This window comes from Trichechus manatus, unplaced genomic scaffold (genome assembly GCF_000243295.1).
Source record: "Trichechus manatus latirostris isolate Lorelei unplaced genomic scaffold, TriManLat1.0 scaffold00286, whole genome shotgun sequence".
Lineage (NCBI taxonomy): Eukaryota > Metazoa > Chordata > Mammalia > Sirenia > Trichechidae > Trichechus > Trichechus manatus.
In genome coordinates this window covers 495,853-518,833 of record NW_004444222.1, presented here as the reverse complement: position 1 = coordinate 518,833, position 22,981 = coordinate 495,853, and the positions used below count along the sequence as shown (strand labels likewise).

General features: G+C 41.6%; 1 protein-coding gene across 5 annotated transcripts in view; it reads left to right on the top strand.

The window, feature by feature from the left end:
• Positions 1-14,291: 14,291 nt before the first annotated feature.
• HERC3 (HECT and RLD domain containing E3 ubiquitin protein ligase 3) overlaps positions 14,292-22,981 on the top strand; it is a 121,026-nt gene continuing 112,336 nt past the window's right edge. For 4 of the 5 annotated variants that reach the window (XR_002822918.1, XM_023725092.1, XM_023725094.1 and 1 more), the window contains exons 1-2: positions 14,292-14,440; positions 16,960-17,028. The gene's annotated coding sequence lies outside the window, so the exon portion shown is untranslated. Of the gene's footprint in view, positions 14,441-14,627; positions 14,892-16,959; positions 17,029-22,981 lie in introns of those variants that run through there. The other variant, XM_023725093.1, reaches the window with a different exon arrangement.

Sequence of the window (22,981 nt, the reverse complement as noted above, 5' to 3'; positions counted from 1 at the left end):
TTTCTGTAGCTCCACATTGCTAATTCCTGCTTCTCTTTATCCCTTACCAGACCCATTTCAGGGCTTCTTGTATTTCCAGAACCAGCTTGAAAAGAGGCTGCAGAATCTGCTCTGTTGAGATTTAAAAAGATTCTGTGCTTTACAACATATTTCATCTATGTTTCATAATGGATTTTTCTAAATATTACAAATACTAATATTTCCGCAAAAAAAAAAAAATAACAAAACCCATTGCCATCAAGTTGATTCCAACTCATAGCAACCCCATAGCACAGAGTAAAACTGCCCCATAGAGTTTCCAAGGATTCGAACTGCCGACCTTTTGGTCAGCAGTTGAGTTCTTAACCACTATGCCACCAGGGCTTCAATTTCCACAAAGTGGGTATTAAACCAATAAATAATTATGATTGGCAATCAATTTTAAAGAATAGATGAGACATAAAAAGCCTAGGTAGCCTCTGTTGTTGTTGTTAGGTGTCCTTGAGTCAGTTCCAACTCATACCAATCCTATGTACAAGAAAATGAAACACTGCCCGGTCGTGGGCCATCCTCACAATTGTTGGTATGTTTGAGCCCATTCTTGCAACCTCTGCGTCAATCCATGTTGTTGAGTCTGCCTCTTTTTCGCTGAAACTTTACTTTACCAAGCATGATGTTTTTCTCAGGGACTTGTCCCTCCTGATAACATGTCCAAAATAAGCTAGACAAGTCCCACTATCCTCCTTCCTTCTAAGGAGCATTATGGCTGTACTTCTTCCGAGACAGATTTGGAAGTTCTTCTAACAGTCCATGGCATATTCAATATTCTTCAACACCGTATTTCGAAGGTAACAATTCTTTTTCAGTCTTCCTTATTCATTTTCCAGCTTTCACATGCATATGAGGCGACTGAAAATACCATGGCTTGGGTCAGGTGCACCTTAGTCCTCAAAGTGACATCTTTGCTTTTTAACACTTTAAAGAGGTCTTTTGCAGCAGAGTTACCCAATGCAGTGCATCATTTGATTTCCTGACTACTGCTTCCTGGGTATTATTGTGGGTGCAAGTAAACTGAAATACTTGACAACTTCAATGTTTTCACCTTTTATCATGATATTGCTTATTGATCCAGTTGTGAAAATTTTTGTTTTCTTTATGTTGAGATGTAATCCACAGTGAAGGCTATAGTCTTTGATTTTCATCAGTAAGTGCTTCAAGCCCTCTTCACTTTCAGCAAGCAAAGTTGTGTCATCTGCATATCTCAGGTTATTAACGAGTTTTCCTCCAATCCTGATGCCCCGTTCTTCTTTATATAGCTCAGCTTGTCAGATTATTTGCTCAGTATAACAGATTGAATAAGTATGGTGAAAGGATACAACCTTGAAGCACACACCTTTCCTGATTTTAAACCATGCAGTCTCTCCCTTGTTCCGTTCAAACAACTGCCTCCCAATCGCAGTAATTATCAATGCATCTTGATTGCATGTTTGATACGTTTCAAACTGCAGAAGTTGGTAAAAAAATCTTCAATCTCTTCATCTTTGGCATTAATGGTTGGTGAGTAAATTTGAATAATAGTTTATTAACTGGTCTTCCTTGCAGGCGTTTGGATATTATCCTATCACTGACAGCGCTGTATGTCAGGATAGATCTTGAGATGTTCTTTTTGACAACGAATGTGACACCTTTCCTCTTCAATTTGTCATTCCCAGCATAGTAGACCATATGATTGTCTGATTCAAAATGGCCAGTACCAGTCCATTGCAGCACACGAATGCCTAGGATAGTGATCTTTATGCATTCCATTTCATTTCTGACCACTTCTAATTTTCCTAGATTCACACTTTGTACATACCACGTTCTGATTACTAATGAATGTTTGCAGCTGTTTCTTTCTCATTTTCAGTCGTGTCATATCAGCAAATGAAGGTCCCAAACGCTTGACTCCATCCATGTCATTAAGGTCAACTCTAATTTGAGGAGGCACCTCTTCCCCAGTCCTATTTTGAGTGCCTTCCAACCTGAGGGGCTCATATTCCGTCATTATATCAGACAATGTTCCGCTGCTACTCATAGGGTTTTTACTGGCCAATTTTTTCAGGAGGAGATCGCCAGGTTCTTCTTTCTAGTCTGTCTTTATCTGGAAACTGCAATGAAAGCTGTCCACCTGCTGGTATTTGAAATACCAGTGGAATAACTTCTAACATCTCAGCAACACACGAGTCACCACAGTACAACAAATGGACAGAGGAGTGGAAGCCTATGTTTTTTGTAACATCATACTTACCTTCCATGCCATTTATCCTCAGAAGCAATAGTGCAATTCATTACAAAACAATGCTAATAAGGCCAAGGGTGCGTGTTCATTCCAGGTATTGGGCAAGTCATTTTAACCGGTTCTAGGCAGACAGCTATATTGTTGTTGTTGTTGTTAGGTGTCGTTGAGTCGGTTCCAACTCATAGCAACACTATGTACAACAGAACAAAACATGCCCGGTCCTGCACCATCCTCACAAGCGTTGTTATGCTTGAGCCCACTGTTGCAGACACTGTGTCAATCCACTTCATTGAGGGTCTTCCTCTTTTTCGATGACCCTCTTCTTTATCGAGCATGATGTCCTTCTCCATGGACTGATAACTCCTGATAACATGTCAAAGTATTTGACACATAGTCTTGCCAACCTTGCTTCTAAGGAGCATTCTGGTTGTACTCCTTCCAAGACTGACTTGTTCCTTCTGTTGGCAGTCCATGGAACATTCAATATTCTTTGCCAATGCCACAATTCAAAGGCATCAATTCTTCAGTCTTCCTTATTCATCGTCCAGCTTTCATATGCATACGAGGGGATTGAAAACACCATGGCTTGGGCCAGGTGCACCTTAGTCTTCAAGGTGATATCTTTGCTTTTTAATACTTTAAAGAGGTCTTTTGCAGCAGATTTGCCCAATGCAATGCGTCTTTTGATTTCTTGACTGCTGCTGCCATGGATATTGATTGTGGATCCAAGTAAAATGAAATCCTTAACAACTTCAATCTTTTCTCCATTTATCATGATGTGGCTTATTGGTCCAGTTGTGAGGATTTTTGTTTTCTTTATGCTGAGTTGTAATTCATATTGAAGGCTGTGGTCTTTGATCTTCATCAGTAAGTGCTTCAACTCCTCTTCCTTTCAGCAAGCAAGGCTGTGTCATCTGCATATCGCAGATTTGTAACGAGTCTTCCTCCAATCCTGATGCCCCGTTCTTCTTCATATAGTCCAGCTTCTCGGATTATTTGCTCAGCATACAAACTGAATAAGTATGGTGAAAGATACAACCCTGACGCATACCTTTCCTTACTTTAAATCACGCAGTATTCCCTTGTTCTGTTTGAATGACTACCTCTTGATCCATGTACAGGTTCCTTATGAGCACAATTAAGTGCTCCGGAATTTCCATTCTTTGCAATGTTATCCATAATTTGTTATGATCCACACAGTCCAATGCCTTGGCATGGTCAACAAAACACAGGTGAACACAGGTATTCTCTGCTTTCAGCCAGGATCCATCTGACATTAGCAATGATATCCCTCGCTCCACATCCTCTTCTGAATCCAGCCTGAATTTCTGGCAGTTCCCTGTGAATATAGTGCTGCAGCCGCTTTGGAAGGACTTTCAGCAAAATTTTACTTGCATGTGATATTTATGACATTGTTTGATAATTTCCATATTCAGTTGGATCACCTTTCTTGAGAATAGGCATAAATATGGATCTCTTCCAGTTGGTTGGCCAGGTAGCTGTCTTCCAAATTTCTTGGAATAGACAAGTGAGCACTTCCAGTGCTGCATCTGTTTGTTGAAACATCTCAGTTGGTATTCCTTTAATTCCTGGAGGCTTGTTTTTCACCAGTGCCTTCAGTGCAGCTCTTCCTTCAGTACCATCAGTTCCTGATCATATGCTACCTCCTGAAATGGTTGAATGTCGACCAATTCTTTTCGGTATAGCGACTCTGTGTATCCCTTCCATCTTCTTTTTATGCTTCCTGTGTCATTTAGTATTTACCCTGTAGAATCCTTCAATACTGCAACTTGAGGCTTGAATTTTTTCTTCAATTCTTTCAGCTTGAGAAGTGCTGAGTGTGTTCTTCTCTCTTAGTTTTCTATCTCCAGGTCTTTGCACATGTCATTACAATACTTTACTTTATCTTCTCGAGCTGCCCTTTGAAATCTGTTCAGCTCTTTTACTTCATCATTTCTTCCTTTCGCTTTAACTACTTGACATTCAAAAGCAAGTTTCAGTCTCTTCTGACATCCATTTTGGTCTCTTCTTTCTTTCCTGTCTTTTTAATGACCTCTTGCTTTCTTCATGTATGATGTCCTTGATGTCATTCCACAACTCATCTGGTCCTCGGTCATTAGTGTTCAACGTGTCAAATCTATTCTTGAGATGGTCTCTAAATTCAGGTGAGATATTCTCAAGGTTGTAATTTGGCTCTTGAACACTTGTTCTAATTTTCTTCAGCTTCAACTTGAACTTGCACTTGGGCAATTGATGGTCTGTTCCGCAGTTGGCCCCTGGCCTTGTTCTAACTGATGATATCATCTCTTTCCACAGATGTAGTCAGTTTAATTCCTGTGTATTCCATCTGGCAAGGTCCACATGTATAGGCGCCTTTTATGTTGGTGAAAAAAGGTATTTACAATGAAGAAGCTGTTGGGCTTACAAAATTCTATCATGTGATCTCCAACATCATTTCTATCACCAAGGCCATATTTTCCAACTACCAATCCTTCTTCTGTTTCCATCTTTCAGATTTCAGTCACCAGTAACTATCGATGCATCCTGATTGCATGTTTGATCAATTTCAGATTGCCTACGTTGGTAAAAAATCTTCTATTTCTTCATCTTTGGCCTTAGTGGTTGGTGCATAAATTTGAATAATAGTCATATTAACTGTTCTTCCTTGTAGGCATATGGATATTATCCCATCACTGACAGCTTTGTAGTTCAGGATAGACCTCGAATAGTTCTTTTTGACAATGAATGCAATATCATTCCTCTTCAAGTTGTCATTCCCCGCGTAGTAGACTGTATGATTGTCTGATTCAAAGTGGCCAATACCGGTCCATTTCAGCTTACTAATGCCTAGGATATCGATGTTTATGCCTTTTCATTTCATTTTTGATGATTTCCAATTTTCCTAGATTTGTACTTCGTACGTTACATGTTCTGATTATTAATGGATGTTTGCAGTTGTTTCTTCTCATTTTGAGTGGTACCACATCAGCAAATGAAGGTTCTGAAAGCTTGACTCCATCCATGTCATTAAGATCGACTCTACTTGGAGGAGGCAGCTCTTCCCTAGTCATATTTTGAATGCCTTCCAACCTGAGGGGCTCATATTCTGTCACTATATCAGACAATGTTCCACTGCTATTCATAAGGATTTCACTGGCTAATTATTTTCAGAAGTGGGCCGGTAGGTCCTTCTTCCTAGTTTGTCTTAGTATGGAAGCTCAGCTGAAACCTGTCCGCAGTGGGTGACTTGCTGTTATTTGAATACTGGTGGCATAGCTTCCAGCATCACAGCAACCACAAGCTCCCACTGTAAGACAAACTGACATACACATGCGGGAGACAGGTATGTAGTTACCTTGAAATTTTATCCAGCTAATCAAAAAGGGAACTGGGCAAGAAGTTGGATGGAACAGTACAGATCTATCTCTAAAGTCTACAAAAAAACTCAAAGTACATTCCCATCTGGTGGGTGAACAGTAAGGTCATTTTCCTGTACAAAGCATGAGATTCAGAATACTGATACATATAATAAGGTGACTGATTGCAAATGTGATTGGTCCACAATAGATGTTCTATACGATGACACTCAGTTTCCTTCTTGAGAAATAGACAATAAAATGCCTTCTCTGGATATTGTTCTATCAGTGGATTTCATATATTTTGACACTTTATCTGCTTTTTATTTTTTTATGGAACTTGGTGAACCATCAACTCACTGCCACTGGCTTTTGATGTGTACTGAACAGTTTGAGTTTGTACAGAACTTCCTCTCTGGAATCTTTTATTTTTGGCAGGTGTGTGGGAAGGCTAAGGAAATCACATGACATCAAACAGAGACTCAGCAAAGGACCAACAACCAATCATAAATTTTTATGTATTTAGGTAATTTTTGGTACGAATATTTAGAAACATCTCAACTAAAACCAAACCTGTTGTCGTCGAGTCAATTCCAACTCATAGCGAGCCTATGCTGCAGAGTAGAACTGCCCCATGGGTTGTCTGTCCAAGGCTGTAATCTTTACAAGAGCAGACTGCCACATCTTTCTCACACACAGCGGCTGGTGGGTTTGAACCACCGACCTTTTGGTTAGTGGCTGAGTGCTTTAACCACTGTGGCACCAGGGTTCTTTAGAAACATTTTAAGCTAATTTTTAAATGTATGCCACATAGCTTTTTATTTTACTAGATGATTGTTTTGTTTTATTTTTATTTGTTTATACCCTTGATATTTTGCTAGGACTTTGGGTAGCTTACAAAACTAATACAATACAAAAGATAAAATGAGAAAATAAATAACATTGCTGGTAAGGGGACTGGACATAGGATACTCAGATATTGTGTATGTTTGGCTGGTGCCATCTTTTGTTAGTAGGGAAACTTGGCAATACACATTACAAAGCTTTATGAGCCTGCATTCCCCCTTACCTGGTATCTTAATCATTCAGTGCTCCTATAACAGAAACACCACAAGTGGATAGCTTTAACAAAGTGAAATTTATTCCCTCACAGTCTAGTAGGCTAGAAGTCCAAATTCAGGGTGTCAGCTCCAGGGGAAGCCTTTTTGTCTCTGTCGGCTCTGGAAGAAGGTCCTTGTCATCAATCTTCCTCTGGTCTAGGAGCTTCTCAGTGCAGGAATCCCGGGTCCAAAGGACTCACTCTGCTCCCAGCACTGCTTTCTTGGTAGTATGAAGTCCCCAACTCTCTGCTTGCTTCCGTTTCCTTTTATCTCTTGTAAAATAAAAGGTGGTGCAGGCCACACCCCAGGGAAACTCCCTTTATATTGGATCAGGGGTGTGACCTGAGCAAGGGTGTTACATCTCACCCTAACCTCTTTAACCACAGGCAAAGATTATGATTTATAGCGCATAGGAAAATCACAAAATGAGGACAACCACACAATACTGGGAATCAGGGCCTAACCAAGTTGACACATATTCTTGGGGGACACAATTCAATCCATGACACCTGGCAATTCCTCTTTTAGGAATTTATATTAAGGAAGTAATCAAGGTTATACTTGAGAGCAGGAGCCCTGGTGGCACAGTGGTTAAAGCATTCGACTACTAACTGAAAGGTCGGCAGTTTGAATCCACCAGCTGCTCCTTGGAAGCCCTATGGGGCAGCTCTACTCTGTCCTGTAGGGTTGCTATGAGTTGGAATCGACTTGATGGCAACTGCTTTTTGGTTTAATCGAGGATGAGGGCAAAAATTTAGCTATGCTCACTATATTTATTTATGTTGCACTATTGAAAACTATTTAAACATGCAACAGGGAAATTGATTAAACTATAGTATATCCATTTTGTGGATACCATGCAACTGTTTAAAAACGTAGGATCGTGTTTCATTCTATTGAAGATATATATGTATACATATATACATATTTAAATTCAGAAAGCAGAGTGCAAAATGTTATGTATAAAATGAGCCTCTTTTTAAAGTGCATAACTATATACATGGGAAAATACTAAAATATTAAAAATTAAGTGTAGGTGGTGAAGGCAGATACTTTTTATTTTCTTCTTTTTTCTTATATGTATTTTATGCATTTTTCATAGTGAATATGTATTAATGTGTTAAAAGAAAACAGAATATATATATGTTTTTTAAAGTAGATAAGAAAATGAGTACAGCATGAGTACAAAATGAGTACAAATGACACAGGAGAATTAAAATGAACCTTGAAGTTACTTCTCAAAATGCATGCAATAAGGAGGTTCTATATAGGTGAGCCACACATTTTGCTATAGGCTTTCAAGAGTCAACGGAAAGAGGGAAACAGAATTAGGTATGTTATCCATTGTATCTCTAAAATCAGAACAATCTGTTGGTCAACAATTATACAAGTAAATACAATGGTAGATTTCATTGGCTTTTACCTACATTCAGGCTGAAAACAAAATTCCAAAGGTCAATAGAAAGTTAAATATCCATTTATCAGTCCCTTTTATATTCAGGGTGGCCATAAGGTTTGAAACACAGACAATATTATTTTATTTTTTACAGATTTATATTAAATAAATTATGTTATATATATTGAACCCCTTTGCTTATGTACTTTTTCCGGGGTATGCTAAAGGTATAGGTTTATTTAGTAAAAATCAGAGGGAAAAATCAACTAAGGCAATACATTGCAGATATTTTTGTCAGGACTGAGGAATATGTTAATGCACCATGCTCACTGCAACATGAACTACGCATTGTTACAAGGGATAGCACACTGAACATATCACGTAATGTCATTGAACACACCTTGTATTGCAATGTATAAATGTAATAAACCATTTATTATGTGTATTTGCTTGTGTTCCCAGACTTCATGTCCAACCTGTAAAGCTGTCTAATATTGTTGTTTGCATGCTTGATATAATAAAATTTCTTAAATTTCATTTGAACCAGATTTAATAAAACTTCAAAGAAGGGCTTTTTTTTTTTTCACTTTTGATTTTTATCTTGATTTGACACAAGTAAACTTTTGAAGAATCTACTTCTTTGCTTCTAGAAAAGGAACACAGCTACTTAATTTCTGGCAGCTAAAATCTGTGCATACTATGTAGCTAACCCCATAGCCTGTTGCCACTGAGTCGATTCCAACTCATAGTGACCCTATAGGACAGGGTTGAACTGCCCCACAGGGTTTCCAAGGAGCGGCTGGTGGATTCGAACTGTTGACCTTCTGGTTAGCAGCTGAGCTCTTAACTACTGTACCACCAGGGTGCCATTATGTAGCTACACAGTGACAAATGTGATCTTTCTTGCACGCCTCCAAGTACTCATTTTGTCAGTCTAGTCACAGTGATAGGTTGGATGTCATTTCCAAGAGTACAATTTTTGAGACCTTTTGAAAAGGGAAGGCTTCACGGAAGATTTCACTTCTGAAAGGCTTTATTAAGTCCTGGTTGCACAATGGTTAAGCACTCACCTGCTGGCAGTTTGAACCCACCCAGCAACTCCATGGGAGAAAGACCTGGCAACCTGCTTTCATAAAGATTATAGCCAAGCAAAGACCTGGTGATCTGCCAAGAAAACCTATGGAGCCATTCTAGTTTGTCATTGGGGTTTTTATGTGTCAAAATTGTCTGGATGGTACCTAATAACAACAACAAAGGCTTTATTGCCTGAAATCTTCAGAGATAAGCCAATACCCAACTTAAAGGCTTTCTTAGAAAATGCTCAACAATCCAATCCTGCTGATAAGTTTTAACTTATGTGATACCAGTGAGTTTCTTATATTTAAGTTTCTTGCTTCATCCAAATAGCTTGATAAGAAAAAAATATGCCAACTTAAACTATGAATAGTTACAAGAAAAATAACAAAATAATCATAATGGCTGTAAGCTCTTTGAAGTCAGGAGTGATGCTCCTTGTCCAGCAAACTCCATATTCTATCAAGTCATTCAATAAATACTTGTTTAATGATTATTTGATTGATGGCAATATGCTGTGATTTATCACGATATCTTTCTTTCAAATTATTTTTCACATTAATAAATTAATGCTGTGTGTTACAGGACAGTTTTCAATAAGCTTAGATAATTTAGCCTGGAGACGTAGAGGTCTCTTGGATAGACTATTAAACAGCCAAAAACAATGAAAAAATGTGAAAAATCTTTTACAACTGATTTTTCCTTTGATTATTGGCTAGACAGGCAAAATAAGTACTTTTTGGAGGTTGGAGGCATGCACGCAAGAAATGCATTGGTCATTCTGCAGCTACATAGGGTGAACATACTTTACCTGTCAAATAATCAGTCCTTTCTCCTCCTAGAGGTTAAGAAACTTATTCTTCAAAAGTATACCTGTGAGACAGGATGTTGTGGCTGCCTTGCTTTTCCCCCAGGTTCTATCTGAGATATCAGAAGTGTATCTGTCTCTTTCTAAGTTTACCAGGTACAGGTTTGCCTGCAGGGCAAGTTAAGTTAAACACAGAGAAGAAAGAAAACCAATCATCATTAAACAGTACTTCTACTCAGTTGGAAATTTGTTTCCATTCAAAATAGGCGTATGCATTTTAAGATGTGTGGGTGAAGGATGGAGCGAGTCGGTATATGTTCAGGTGGAAGTACCAGCCCGAGGAATCAACCCTTTGTCACTGAAGATTCCTTATCTATGAAGTGAAGGAGCCAGACCATATGATTCCTTCCACCTGTCAAAGGTTATGGTTATTGCTGTTGTTAGTTTCCATGAGTAGGCTCTGACTCTTGGTGAGCTCATGTCCCACAAAATGAACTGCTGCCTGGATCCCCATGATCAGTTGCAGATCAAACAGTGTTTTGTCAGTGGCATCACTGGGGGCGGGGGGTGTGGGTGGGTGGTTTGGACCACACTGGGTGACATTGTTATGGGGGTGTGACACCAAAATTACTGTCTATAAAATTTTTGTGCCGTGTTTCAGCAGAAACTTATTATTTCTTATAAAAAATCCCTGTAGCTTGTTATAATAAAAAAAAAATCATAAGCCCAGCTTACATGTATCAATATACTTACAAGGCTAAAACTCTATGCTAATTTACCTTTTGAACCTTCTAATGCACTCTGGTCAGAGCTGTTATTATTACCCAATTACAACGATGCTTCAAATCATGTGGTTTCATCTGCACGCGCTACAAGCACGTGCAGTTGTTTTCATTGCCCCTGGTGTTTTCATAGTCGCTGATTTTGTCAAATTATCTGGTGTTTTAACTACAATATTGTGGTAATTAGCATGAGGGAGTGACACCATGAGTTACTGTACTGGGTGACACCAACTTTAGTGACACCACTGTGTTTTATTGTGATCTATGGGGTTTTCATTGGCTGATTTTTCGAAGTAAATTACTAGGGTTTTCTTCCTACTGTATCTTAGTCTGGAAGCTCACCGAAAGCTATCCAGCATCAGAGAAACATGAAAGCCACCACAGCATGACAAACTGACAGATGGTGGTTGCTCATGAGGTGCATTGGCCAGGAATCGGACCCAGGACTCCTGCATGGGAGGCAAGAATTCTATCACTGAACCACCATTGACTCATAGGTTAGGCTTAGAATTTATTAAACCTTTTATTTTTAACACGAATGTTTTCCTTTTGTAAAATGTATTTTGGTTAGCAATTACAATGATTGCTTGGTTACCGCTTGCCTCCTCCACTAGACTGTAAACTTCATGGCAACAGGGACAGTACTGTTTTCCTCATCAATGTATCTCCAGGGTCTGTCATTATAGTAGATGTGCAATATATATTTGATAGAGAACATATGGGAAGTCAGAAAGAAATGGAAGGAGTCCAGGGCTATAGAAATGGAAGGAAAAAGTAAATAATAGCCTTTTCAAACCAGTTTAAAGTTCTGCTATTATAACTACTGTTGGTGCTGGGCCATTTAAAATCATTTTGGTAAATGGAGCAGGAGCTGTTTGCTGAGGAAATTGCCATTTTATGTTGGTTCAGTTAAGAATGTTAAAATGAAGTACTGTGGGTATCTTCACTGGTTATTCTACATAAAAGTAAATTCCCAGGGTTCCGGCTGTTTATTTGGTAAGAAAGATTACAGTATTTGTGCGGCAGTGAATTACTTAATATGGCCCTTCTAGCCATAGTCTTTGTAACTTCCACCAAATGCCTGGGTAAGAACTATGTAAATGAGGTACTTGTGGCCCACCAAGGGGATTGGATAGCTTGTTAACAATGTAAATAAGGTGTATGGCACCATTGTGGGGGTGGAACCATGCAAATAAGGGGTATGGAACCCTAACAAAGGGATTGGTCAGTTTTTCCATCCCGCTAGGCTTAAAGGGAGACATGGAGAGAGACAGAAGCTGTAACACAGAAGACAGAGAGAGGTAGCAGAGGCAGCACAACCAGGACAGAGAAGGAAAGCTGTAAACCTGAGACTGCGAGACAGGAGCAGCAGAACCAGGAGACAGGAGACAGAGCTAGAGCTGAGCACCTTCGGGCTGAGGCTTACTGGTAGAGTGGGGTGCCTCTGGGAACTTATTGGCGGAGCTAAAAGAGCTTTGTGACACTTGCCCAAGTAAGGCAGAGGCCAGGGTAAGGGGTCAAGGGCCAGGGAGAGGCCTGCCTGCAGGCATGGCTGAGAAGAGGCTGTCCTGATCAAAGAACTGTATCCTGAGCATTCCTGAACCTGAACTGTGTAGCCTGTTACTTCCCTAACAAAACCCATAACTGTGAGTATGATCCGTGAGTTGTGTGTGGCCACTGCAACAAATTATCAAAACCAGGAGAGAAGTAGAGAGTGCCATGGCAGGGACAGTTGGTGTCAGAATTGGTAAAAAGGTTGGAAGTGGAGGCATGTCTGACCTCCATCTCATAGGAATCGGCTTTGGGCTGATGCTGATGGTAATTCTCTCTCCCCTTCATGAAGCTAGAGGAGGTTAGAGGCCCCACCATGCCATTTTCATAGTATCTTACTTTGTAATTTAGATACCCTCCAGGCTTGAGTCTTTGATAACCAACGTTTTCCTCAAGATGGAATGTCATATGAAAAACTTGAGCCAGAGATATTGACCCAAACACCGAATAGTTATAAGCCTCTTATTTGATACAAGAAAATAAAACAACACTTTCTCCTTCTCAAGTACCCCCCTTTCTGCCATGACTCCTCTTAGGCCATCCCTCCAGCTCCTTTTGGTGATACCATCTCTACCTAAATTAGAACTATGTCTTTTTAATAGCTTCAATTTTTGGGAAACTGACATGTATGAGGAGGATAAGTAAATTCTTTTCATTCTGTCCTCAGTGTTTCTAAAAGATGTCCAGTGTGATTCAAATTTCAAAGGTTTGTATTATTTTCTTAGATCACCTTAGCTATCTGATAACTCACCTTTTGCTTTCTTATCTTCCTTGCCTCAGGAGCATTTGACAAATTGCCTGTTTCACTGTAGATTCCTTTGCTAGCCAATGCTGCCTCATCTCCAGTATATAGCACTTCAAAAAACTTTTTCTTCTGCTAGGTCAATCTGTTAGTCAGTTAGCTTTTCAGAGCAGGTGATTGCCAACCTGAGGTGATTGGAAAGTCTTTGGGAAGAATCTCCGTCTCAAAGGACTTTCCCAGTTCAGATGCCAGAAATTCTGATTATAGAAATTCTTCCACGGGAAGAGTCATACCTTTGGGTTAAAGTCGTACTTTTCCAGAGTCCTGCATTTCAGATTTAAGTTAAAAGGGGCAGATGCATGAAGTCACCTTTATGAGAATGTTTTCTTCAGAAGATTATCTGTTTTTCAGGTAAGGGCCATGGGAAGTCTGAAAGCACTTGTGACCTTGAGGAGGAGGAGGAGGAAGCTCTGAGATTCAGGGTGAGGGAAAGTGGACGACGACAAACTTCTTTATCCATTACTGGGTTTTAGGCAGCAGATTGTCTTTCAGATTTATAAAATTTAGGATCTGGTGCTCATTGACTCTTCTTTCCGTGCTCCCCTGGCCACCACCCTCCCATCTCCCTCGAACCCTCCTTTCCTCTGCAGCACTGCTCTCCTCTTGGACTCCCAACTTATCACAAGGGCCCTGACAGAGCAGCTGATGCGCCGCACCTCCTTCCCGCCTCTCCCACCACGCAGTCTCACATTTCGGCTGCGCGCTTCCAGCAGTCCTCCCGCTGGCGAATAATACAGAGTGCTTCTTCACCGTGAAATAAAACGCTTACAATCTACCCTCAATTGTCACCCTCTAGCATTCCGCCCCCTGCCCAAGGCTTTTGGTCACCTCTGCATAAATAATGAACCAGATCCAAGAACCTGAAAAACCAACCGCTGATCAGTCCCACTTGCTTCCTCGCCAGTGAAAAGCATTCTCATTCCGGCGCGGACGCTCTGCGTCCTGCCGTCCGATCTTGGCTGATACACGCCCCAGCTACTGTCCTCTCGCCGGGCCCGCGGGTTCTGTCACCTCGCGCCGCCCCCGCCTCCCTCCCCGGCCTGGGCCTCTCTCCGCCCCTTGCCCGCGGACCCCATCGTCCCGCCTCCGGTCCGCTCCGCCGCTGTCGCCATTGGTGCGAGCCTGCGCTAGACGGGCTCCCATTGGCCGGAAGGGAAGTCACTCACCCCGCGCATTCCACCGCCCGCAGGCTTGCGGGGAAACTTCCTTATTATTGTGACGCCGACAGCGGAGAAACCCCGAGCCGGCCAGAGGGGTTGTCACAGACGGAATCCCGAGCGGTGGTTCGGCAGAGCGGCGGCGGCGGCCGCCGAGGTGCGTGGGGCGGGGGCCGGGGTTCCGAGGAGGAGGGGACCGCGGAGCTGCAGCCGCGCGGCCGTCGCGTCCCGCTGGGCATGGCTGTCAGCGCGCGCCTCTCGGAGAGGCTGCGGCGGCTCTTGCTGCGGCGGCGGCGGGGCGCTTTTTGCGACGACTTGGGGCAGGTCTCGTGGGTTGTGAGGACGGCGCGCGGGGCAGCCAGGGTGCGGTGCCTGCGGAGCCGGCAGCTCCCGCAGCGCGCCGGGTGAGAGCGGCGGGGCTGCGCCGGGACTGGGCGCGCCAGGGTGCCCCTCGGGCCTCCCGTCTGCGTCCCTGGCGTTCCTGGGGGCTCGCGCAATTTCCAGAAAGAGCCCTCGCGCCGGGAAAGGTCGTAAGCAGCCTTAAAAATGGGAGCACCCCCCGCACCGACTCGCCTGCCCGCAGACCATGAGGAATTGCAACGCAGAAGGTGAAAAAGAGGGACCCCCCCTTTCCTCCTGCCAGCCCCCGTTTAAATTATGGGGATCCGCGAGGAGCCGGAAGGTGACACCTTCGCGGTGCGGTGAGCGAGCGCTTCCGCGCGAACTGGAAGCCCACGAGGCGACGCGCATTGCTCGTGCTCCAGCCAAGGCCTCGGCGTTTTGGGGTAGCTCAGCGGCGACCGCCAGGAGTTTGCGCTAAGGACGCGGGGTCTGGTGCTCGCAATGACAGCGCTAGCAGTGCTGCGGCGCGGGGCACCACCCACCTCGCCGAGGTAGTGCTGGACTCCACATCCGAGTCCGCCTCCTGGGCGGGGTCGGGGCGGGGGAGAGGATGTGTGTGTGTGCACGGACACAAGTGTGCAGACAGGAGTGGGGATGTCAGGAGCTTGGACGCTTGGGGGCAGGTGGGGCTTTGAGTCATTTGTAAATGTGTGCAGTGAGCAAATCAAGACAGCTAGACAGAAGAACATGTGTAACCAGAAACGAACGAGCCCGGGAGTGCTGTAGACACAGTACAACTGTGCGTTGATGCTGTGTGTGCAGCGTGGGCTCTAGGGAATGTGTATTTGAACTTTGCTTTTAGCATGTTACCGTTTCTGTTTTCTTATTATATTTTACTCTGGTTTTTAAAGCAGCCCCATTAGGAAGTACCTTAAATTCATGGCTAAGCCCTCTATGATTCTGCTTGCATTCGTTACACACGGAATGCTTTGAGAAAAATGATTCAAGAGCTCTCTTCCATTTTTGTGTGTCTGGTCTGGCACCTTCTACAAATAGGAACATATTTCTATAACCTTCCGTTTGATGATTTGATGATGTCGAGTGGACCAATTTTTAACTAGACTAGGGAGGAAAAAAGTTAAATGAGGATTAATGGCTTTTTAAAATACAGTGACTCTGCAGAGAGAGGTGTCATATGTAGTAGGCAGATTACTTGAAGATTTCTCCTTTACTGTTTCCCTTTACTCTGGGGGTGGGTGTAGCGGTGGTATTATAAATCAGAAAGGGAAGTAGTATATTTAACTTCCCTTTAAAAAGGCAAAATAGATGAATTACATATTCCACATCATTGTCTGACTCTATAGAGGCTAGGAACCTTCTGGAGATAGTATAATGCAGGAATCAAGGAGACAGAGTAGAAATGTCTTTGGCAAAACAACTCCTTTGGCTGAAAAAAAAAATTGATCAGCATCCCGCTCTGCTTTTTCAGTATAAGTAGTTGGATTTTGTGTTTTTTTTTTTAAGAAAGAGGGATTCCAAAATGCTCCAAATGGTGTGGTTGAAGCCATTGGTTATAGCATTTTGTTCTGAGGAACAAATCCAAATTTCTTAAGATTTGCATAACCAATTAAAAAAAAAGTTTTGGTACATAATGAGAGTGGCCTCTTACTGGAGTCACGGATAGTTTTGTTTTAGTTTCAGAAATAAAAGCAGTATTCTCCAAATTGAAAGGGATTTTCTACATAAGAAGGTAGGAAAAAAGTTGTGATGATACTATCTTAAAATTATTCAGGACTTTTTTCTTTTGAGAGGCTATAGTGTTGCTATGAGTTAGAATCTACTCCAAGGTGCTTAACAACAAATGTGCCTCTCAGTCTCCTCTTGTTCTGCATGGAAGAGGCTGTGGTGATGAGGAGGAAGGATAGATAGGAAGAAATCTTCATAACAATTGTGGCAAAATCAGCTATAAAGTGCATGGTACATGGAAGTATCAAGGAAAATAGCTAAAATGGAATTATTTTTCAAAATTTTGTAAACTAAATGAGAGATTTAAAAATAATGTCATTCTTACTCCTCCCTATCAAATGTCAGGCATTTTATAAGGTGATATCCATGCCTGCAATTCACTTTTAGAGGTGACATCTGCATAGTTGGTTTGACATTATTTTATTGGTATGCAATCAGACTCCTGTCTTGAGATACAAATGTTTGAGAGAATATTCACACTTGTATAATTTCAAGATATTTTCAGAAATTTGCTTCTGTCTTTTGGTTTTCAATAACATGAAAGCACTTTGCAGAATTCTATACTAATGTGAATTATTATTTCTTTAGCTTTCAGATCTGTAAGGTGAGGTGGAACAGTTCTGGATTCTAGTCCCAATGCCAGTTGTGTGACCTGTGGTGAGTTAATTTCTTTGAATCTGTTTACTCTTCTTATAAATGGAGATAACATCTAACTCACAGAATTGACAAGAGGATTAAATAAGAATATATGCAAAGGACTCAGGCTAGTATAGCTGTCTACGGAGGGATTTTAACAACTTTTAATGCTTTCCTTCAGCTGTGATGTAGTGAAGAGAACAGGGTGACCCCAGGATGTAGGAGACCTGGTTTCCGGTCTCTGCTTCAACTGCTTACTTCCCAAAGGACCTATGAAGGTCTCAGCTGCCGTTAAAATGAGGTTAGGAATGTAAGCCTCTTGCCTGGAGGTGTTGGGGAAAAGTTATAAAAACCAAAATCTACTCCCAACCTAGAAAACCTCTTTACAAGTATAAAAGGGAAAGAAAAGTTTTATTATTTAGTAATAAGCATTAAACCAGTATGTGATGCATCACAGGCAATCCTTTAAAGAGATTGCAAAGACAGAAAGAAATCTGACCTTTTATGTAGGTAAGTGGATACAGCCTATTGTATTTGTGTTTTCAAGATAAAATTGTTAGTTGTGTTCAAATTGAATCTGACTCATGAAGACCCCAGACCCCGTGTGTGCAGAGTAGAACTACTCCCTAGGGTTTTCAAGGCTGTGACCTTTTGGAAGCAGATGGCCAGCTTGTCTTCCAAGGCACCTCTGAGTAAGTCCAAATCACCAGCTTAACTGTTTATGCCACCCAGGGACTCCAAGATAAACTACTAATTTTCTGATATCTTTATGACAGTACCTGGAGTTATGCTAATCCCCTTCCAGGACACTGGGAGGTAGGAGTGTGATCTTCCTTGATTACATTTGAAAAAAGATGGTTCCCAGGTCTTTGAAGAAACAGCCTTGATTTACATACTTTTCAAAGAGATGGAGAAAGAATTTACAATCCGAAGTTATCTAAAGTGAATTTTGGAAGAATAAAGGAGGAGGGAAGCCTCTTCCCTTATTTTCAACAGGGAGAATTAAAACCTGTTTTCAATTTGTATTTGTCCTTCAGAAACCCAAACCAAACCAAACCCATTGCCACTGAGTTAATTCCGACTCATAGTGACCCTGTAGGACAGAGTAGAACTGCCCCATAGTGTTTCCAAGGAGTGGCTGGTGGATTCAAACTGCTGACCTTTTGGTTAGCAGCCAAATGCTTAACCACTGCACCACCAGGGCTCCATCAGAGGTTGGAACAAATGGTTTTAAGACCTCTTTAATAAGACAATCCCTTTAATGATATAACTTTGCTCACTCGGGGCATTTACTACATTTAGAAATAATATTTGCTGGTTGCAGAGGCATGTGTCTTTGTGTAAATGAACTAGTTTTACTATAAGTCAAGGTGAATGTGGAGGAAACATCTGGTTCACCCTGTTGAGAGGACTTTGTTCATCCCTCCATTCTCTAATGTGAGTTCCAACTGCTTGTAAACATGACCTTGTTTATTTACCTGACATGACCTCACCTATTTTGTGCAGCATTTTCTGTAAACTTTTATTTTCAGAATTGGTGAAGAGGTGTGGCGTTGTTTTATCACGCTCTTCTGTGTCTAGTTGTCCTGGTTTGTCCACCCCACCCATTTACAAATGACTCAAAGTTTCCGCTGCCCTTGAGTATTCAGGCTCCTGACATCCCTGTGTCCATCCATGCTCTTAAGTGTACACGCACACACACACACTCACACTCTCACGTACACATTCATCCACACACACATCAACTTTGGAGTCTAGTGGACTATATTTGAATCCTGCCTTTGACACTTACTAAGTAAGTTGCCATTTTAGCTACTTACTTGCATGTTCTTGGGCAGGGTTATTGTATAGGGTAAATGAAATAATCCACGTGAAATATGTACAAGAATGCTCATTTCGGCATTGTTTGAAATAGAAAAAAGAAAAATGATCCAAATGTCCATAAATAGGAAAATGAGTACATGAACTACAATATAGGCATAAAATAGGACAGAATTTTCAACATTAAAAAATCAGTTAACTTCAATAACAACAAAATAAATAAAATTTTAAAAAATCAGTTAACTCCAACTATAAACATTAGTCTACCTAAATTTCTAAAACATTCTTGTGCATATTTCTTGGTGCATATATTCACGAGTTTTTTTGCTTCACTCTACAGTAAGAGACACTCCCATATGTGGCTACTTATATTAAAATTCAAATTAAAAGTACATAAAATTAAAATTTTAGTTTCTCATTTCAGGTGCCACATTTCAAGTGTTCAGTATCCACCATGCAGGTAATGGCTTCTAAGCTCATTTGAAAGAAAGCTTATCCCTATTTTAAATGAGATTAAAAGTCCTACCTGAGTGTTAGTTAGGTTTCAGTGACATTGAAACACGGAATAAAATTGAGCTGTTAGACTGCTGTGTGTATAGTTTGATTATGAATATGAATTTCAAAGGTAAAGTTTTGGAATTGTAGCTTGTCTTTTAGCATTCATGGACTAGGAGGACTGGTAAAAAGATATTTATCTATCCCCTTGCCCTTCCCAGATTTTAAAAGAAAACACAGGCAAAAAACTTTTTCCTAGCAACCTCAAATTCCTTTCATGAAAGTTATGACAGATGGTGGTAGTGCTGCTTTGCTGTAGTGCAGATTTGGCAGAACATAGCTAATGATAATTGCAGTGAAAAGAAAGGAGTCACATCTCCCAACCTCTTTTGGGAGCCATCCTGCCTGCTGAGGGCTTGCATAAGAGCACTAGGAGGAGGCTTAACAGTGACTATAAACCAATAAAACCCAAATCCCTTTCTGTCAAGTCAATGGCGACCCCATGTGTTCCAGAGTAGAACTGTTCCTTAGGATTTTCTTGGCTATAATCTTTACGGAGGCAGATTGCCAGGCTTTTCTTCTGAGATGCTGCTGGGTGGGTTTGAACCACTAATATTTAGGCTAGTACTTAAGTGCAAACCTAACAGTGACTATAGCAGCTAACATTTACTGGGCACTTATTACTGTATGAGCTCGGCTGCTAACCAAAAGGTCAGCAGTTCGAATCTACCATTCGCTGCTTGGAAACCCTGTGGGGTGGTTACTCTGTCCTTAGGGTCGCTGTGAGTTGGAATTGACTTGATGGCAACGAGTTTGGTTTGGTTTTTTAGTTACTGTATGCCAGACACTGTGGTGAGCACTTTCTATATGCATACTCCCATTAATTCTCACAGCAACCCTATTATTCTTCTCTCCATTTTAGAGGCCGGGGAATAGGCTTAGAGTGGTTAAACATCTTCTCCAAGGTTTTACAGCTAATATATGATAAATTCAGGGCTGGAACCTATAGTTCTTTTGACCCCTAAGCCTTGCTGAGATGATCCTGAATCTTTTACCAAGAATAGGTAAGAACAAGGACTGGAGAAAGTGCCAGGTGTGATGTGAAGAAGCCATCAATCCCTTTTTTTTTTTCTGTGGTGGGGACAGGAAATGGAGGGACTGGGGTTGAGGTGGTGTGGGGCAGCGAAGGTGGCTGGTATGGGTACTGAGCTGGAGGGAGCTGCAGTACAGTCCTGTGTTCTTCTGCAGTGTCTTTCATAATTGTGTATTTTGAAGGGAAATAAAAGATTCTGCTCCTGTAGGAGGAGGGGAGAGACAATGAATGAGGAAGAATGGGTGGGAGGGCCTGGGGGATCAGAATGCCCAGTGATGCCAAACATTGCTGAAGCTAGACCTACCAGATTTGGTGGTTTGACCAGAGCATAGTTTTATTTTTCCCCTCCAGAGTATATTTTTAAGTGAAAGCTGTATTAATGGCTGGCTTCTCTTCAATGCACTGAATTCTGTCGCCTCCTGCTGTAGTTTTGGTAGAGCATCATGATGACTAGACAGGCTCTCAAATTTGGGTTGATAATCCATTTATCTACCATTTGTCTGTCATTTTGTCATACTATGGTGGCTTGCATATTGCTGTGATGCTGGAAATTATGCCACTGGTGTTTCAAATACCAGCAGGGTCACCTCTGGTGGGCAGGTTTTAGTAGAGCTTCCAGACTAAGACAGGCTAGGAAGAAGGACCTGATGATCTACTTCTGAAAAAATTGGTCAGTAAAAACTTTATGAATAGCAGCAGAACATTGTCTGATATAGTGCCAGAAGATGAGACCCTCAGATTGGAAGGCACTTACAATGCTACGGGGGAAGAGCTGCTTCCTCAAAGTAGAGTCGACCTTAATGACATGGATGGAGTAAAGCTTTTGGGACCTTCGTTTACTGATGTGGCATGACTCAAAATGAGAAGAAATAGCTGCAACCATCCATTAATAATCAGAGCATGGAATGTACGTAGTATGAATTTAGGAAAATTGGAAGTTGTCAAAAATGAAATGGAACACTTGCAGATAGATATTAATGAGGACTGGTATTGACTGTTTTGAATCAGACAGTCATATAGTCTGCTATGCAGGGAATGACAGCTTGAAGAGGAACAGTGTCACATTCAGTCTAAAAAAGAACATTTCAAGATCTGTCCTGAAGTACAACACTGTCAGTGGTAGGATAATATCTGTACGCCTACAAGAAAGATCAGTTAATCTGACTATTATTGAAATTCACACACCAACCACTAATGCCGAAGGTGAAGAAATCGAAGATTTTTACCAACTTCTACAGTCTGAAATTGATCAAACGTGTGATCAAGATGCATTGATAACTACTGGTAATTAGAATGGGCAAGTTAGAAACAGAGAAGGGTCAGTAGTCAGAAAATGTGGCCTTAGTGATGAAAACGACTTCCGAGATTGCATGATAGAATTTTGCAAGACCAATGACCTATTCACTGCAAATACCTTTTTTCAACAACGTAAATGGGGACTACACACATGGACCTGGCCAGATGGAATACACAGGAATCAAATTGATTACATCTGTGGGAACAAGGCCAGGTGCCGACTGTGGAACAGACCATTAACTGCTTATATGCAAGTTCAAGTTGAAGCTGAAGACAATCAGAGTAAGTCCAGGAGAACCAAAGTTCAACCTTGAGTATATCCCACTTGAATTTAAAGACTATCTCCAGAATAGATTTGATGCATTCAACACTAATGACCGAAGACCAGATGAGTTGTGGTCTTGCATCAAGGTCATTATATATGAAGAAAGCAAAAGGTCATTAAAAAGACAGGAAAAAGTAGTTCAGGCAAAATGGCGCTCTAGGCAGAAGCACCACGCTGTCACTCCACAGCAAAGATCCGAAAAACTAAGCCGAACAGAGAATACAGCAATCCTGAAACCCTAAAACATCAAATGAAGGGATAAAGAACTCAGCCAAGCACCAAATGGAGTGAGAAAACTGACAGAGAACAGAGAGCGAGGAGAGATTCACGCAGAGGTCCCCTACCAGCTAACACAGCGTGGATCTGCCATCTTGGACTCCTGTCGGAGACCAGCAAACGAGGTACGAGAAAGCAGCTTCACGGAGCGTCTAGTGGGAGACAAAACAACCGTTTCTTGTCTCTCTATATCTTCCTTCGCTTTCTGTTCCCTGAATACCTGGCGTTGTATACCTCTACGCCTTCTAGCCAGGCTGTACTGCAACACCTGAGAGCGACTTCCCCAGACCTCATAGCTGCACCGGTGGGATCCCTGGAAACTTTGCGGTTCTTTAACCTCTCCAATTTTTTTTTATTCATCCTTTTCCTTTCTTTTCTTCCTCTTCCCCTTTCTGTTTTTCTCTATTTCATAGTCTCTAATCTCTCAACTCCAACGGCAAGCTCCCCAGCATTCTTTTTTGTTTGTTTGTATGTTTTTGGCTCCTTTTCCTCTCTCCTCTCTCCCATATCCATCTTAGCTCCACACATAACAATCTCCCTGCTGCATCCTGCCTACCTGCACCATGTGCTTGACGTCACACCACCAAGCAGCACAGGCACGGCCTACTGGAACCTGCTCTGCACTGATTACCGACCCGCTCTGGTGGCTGTAGTAAGTGCCACAAACA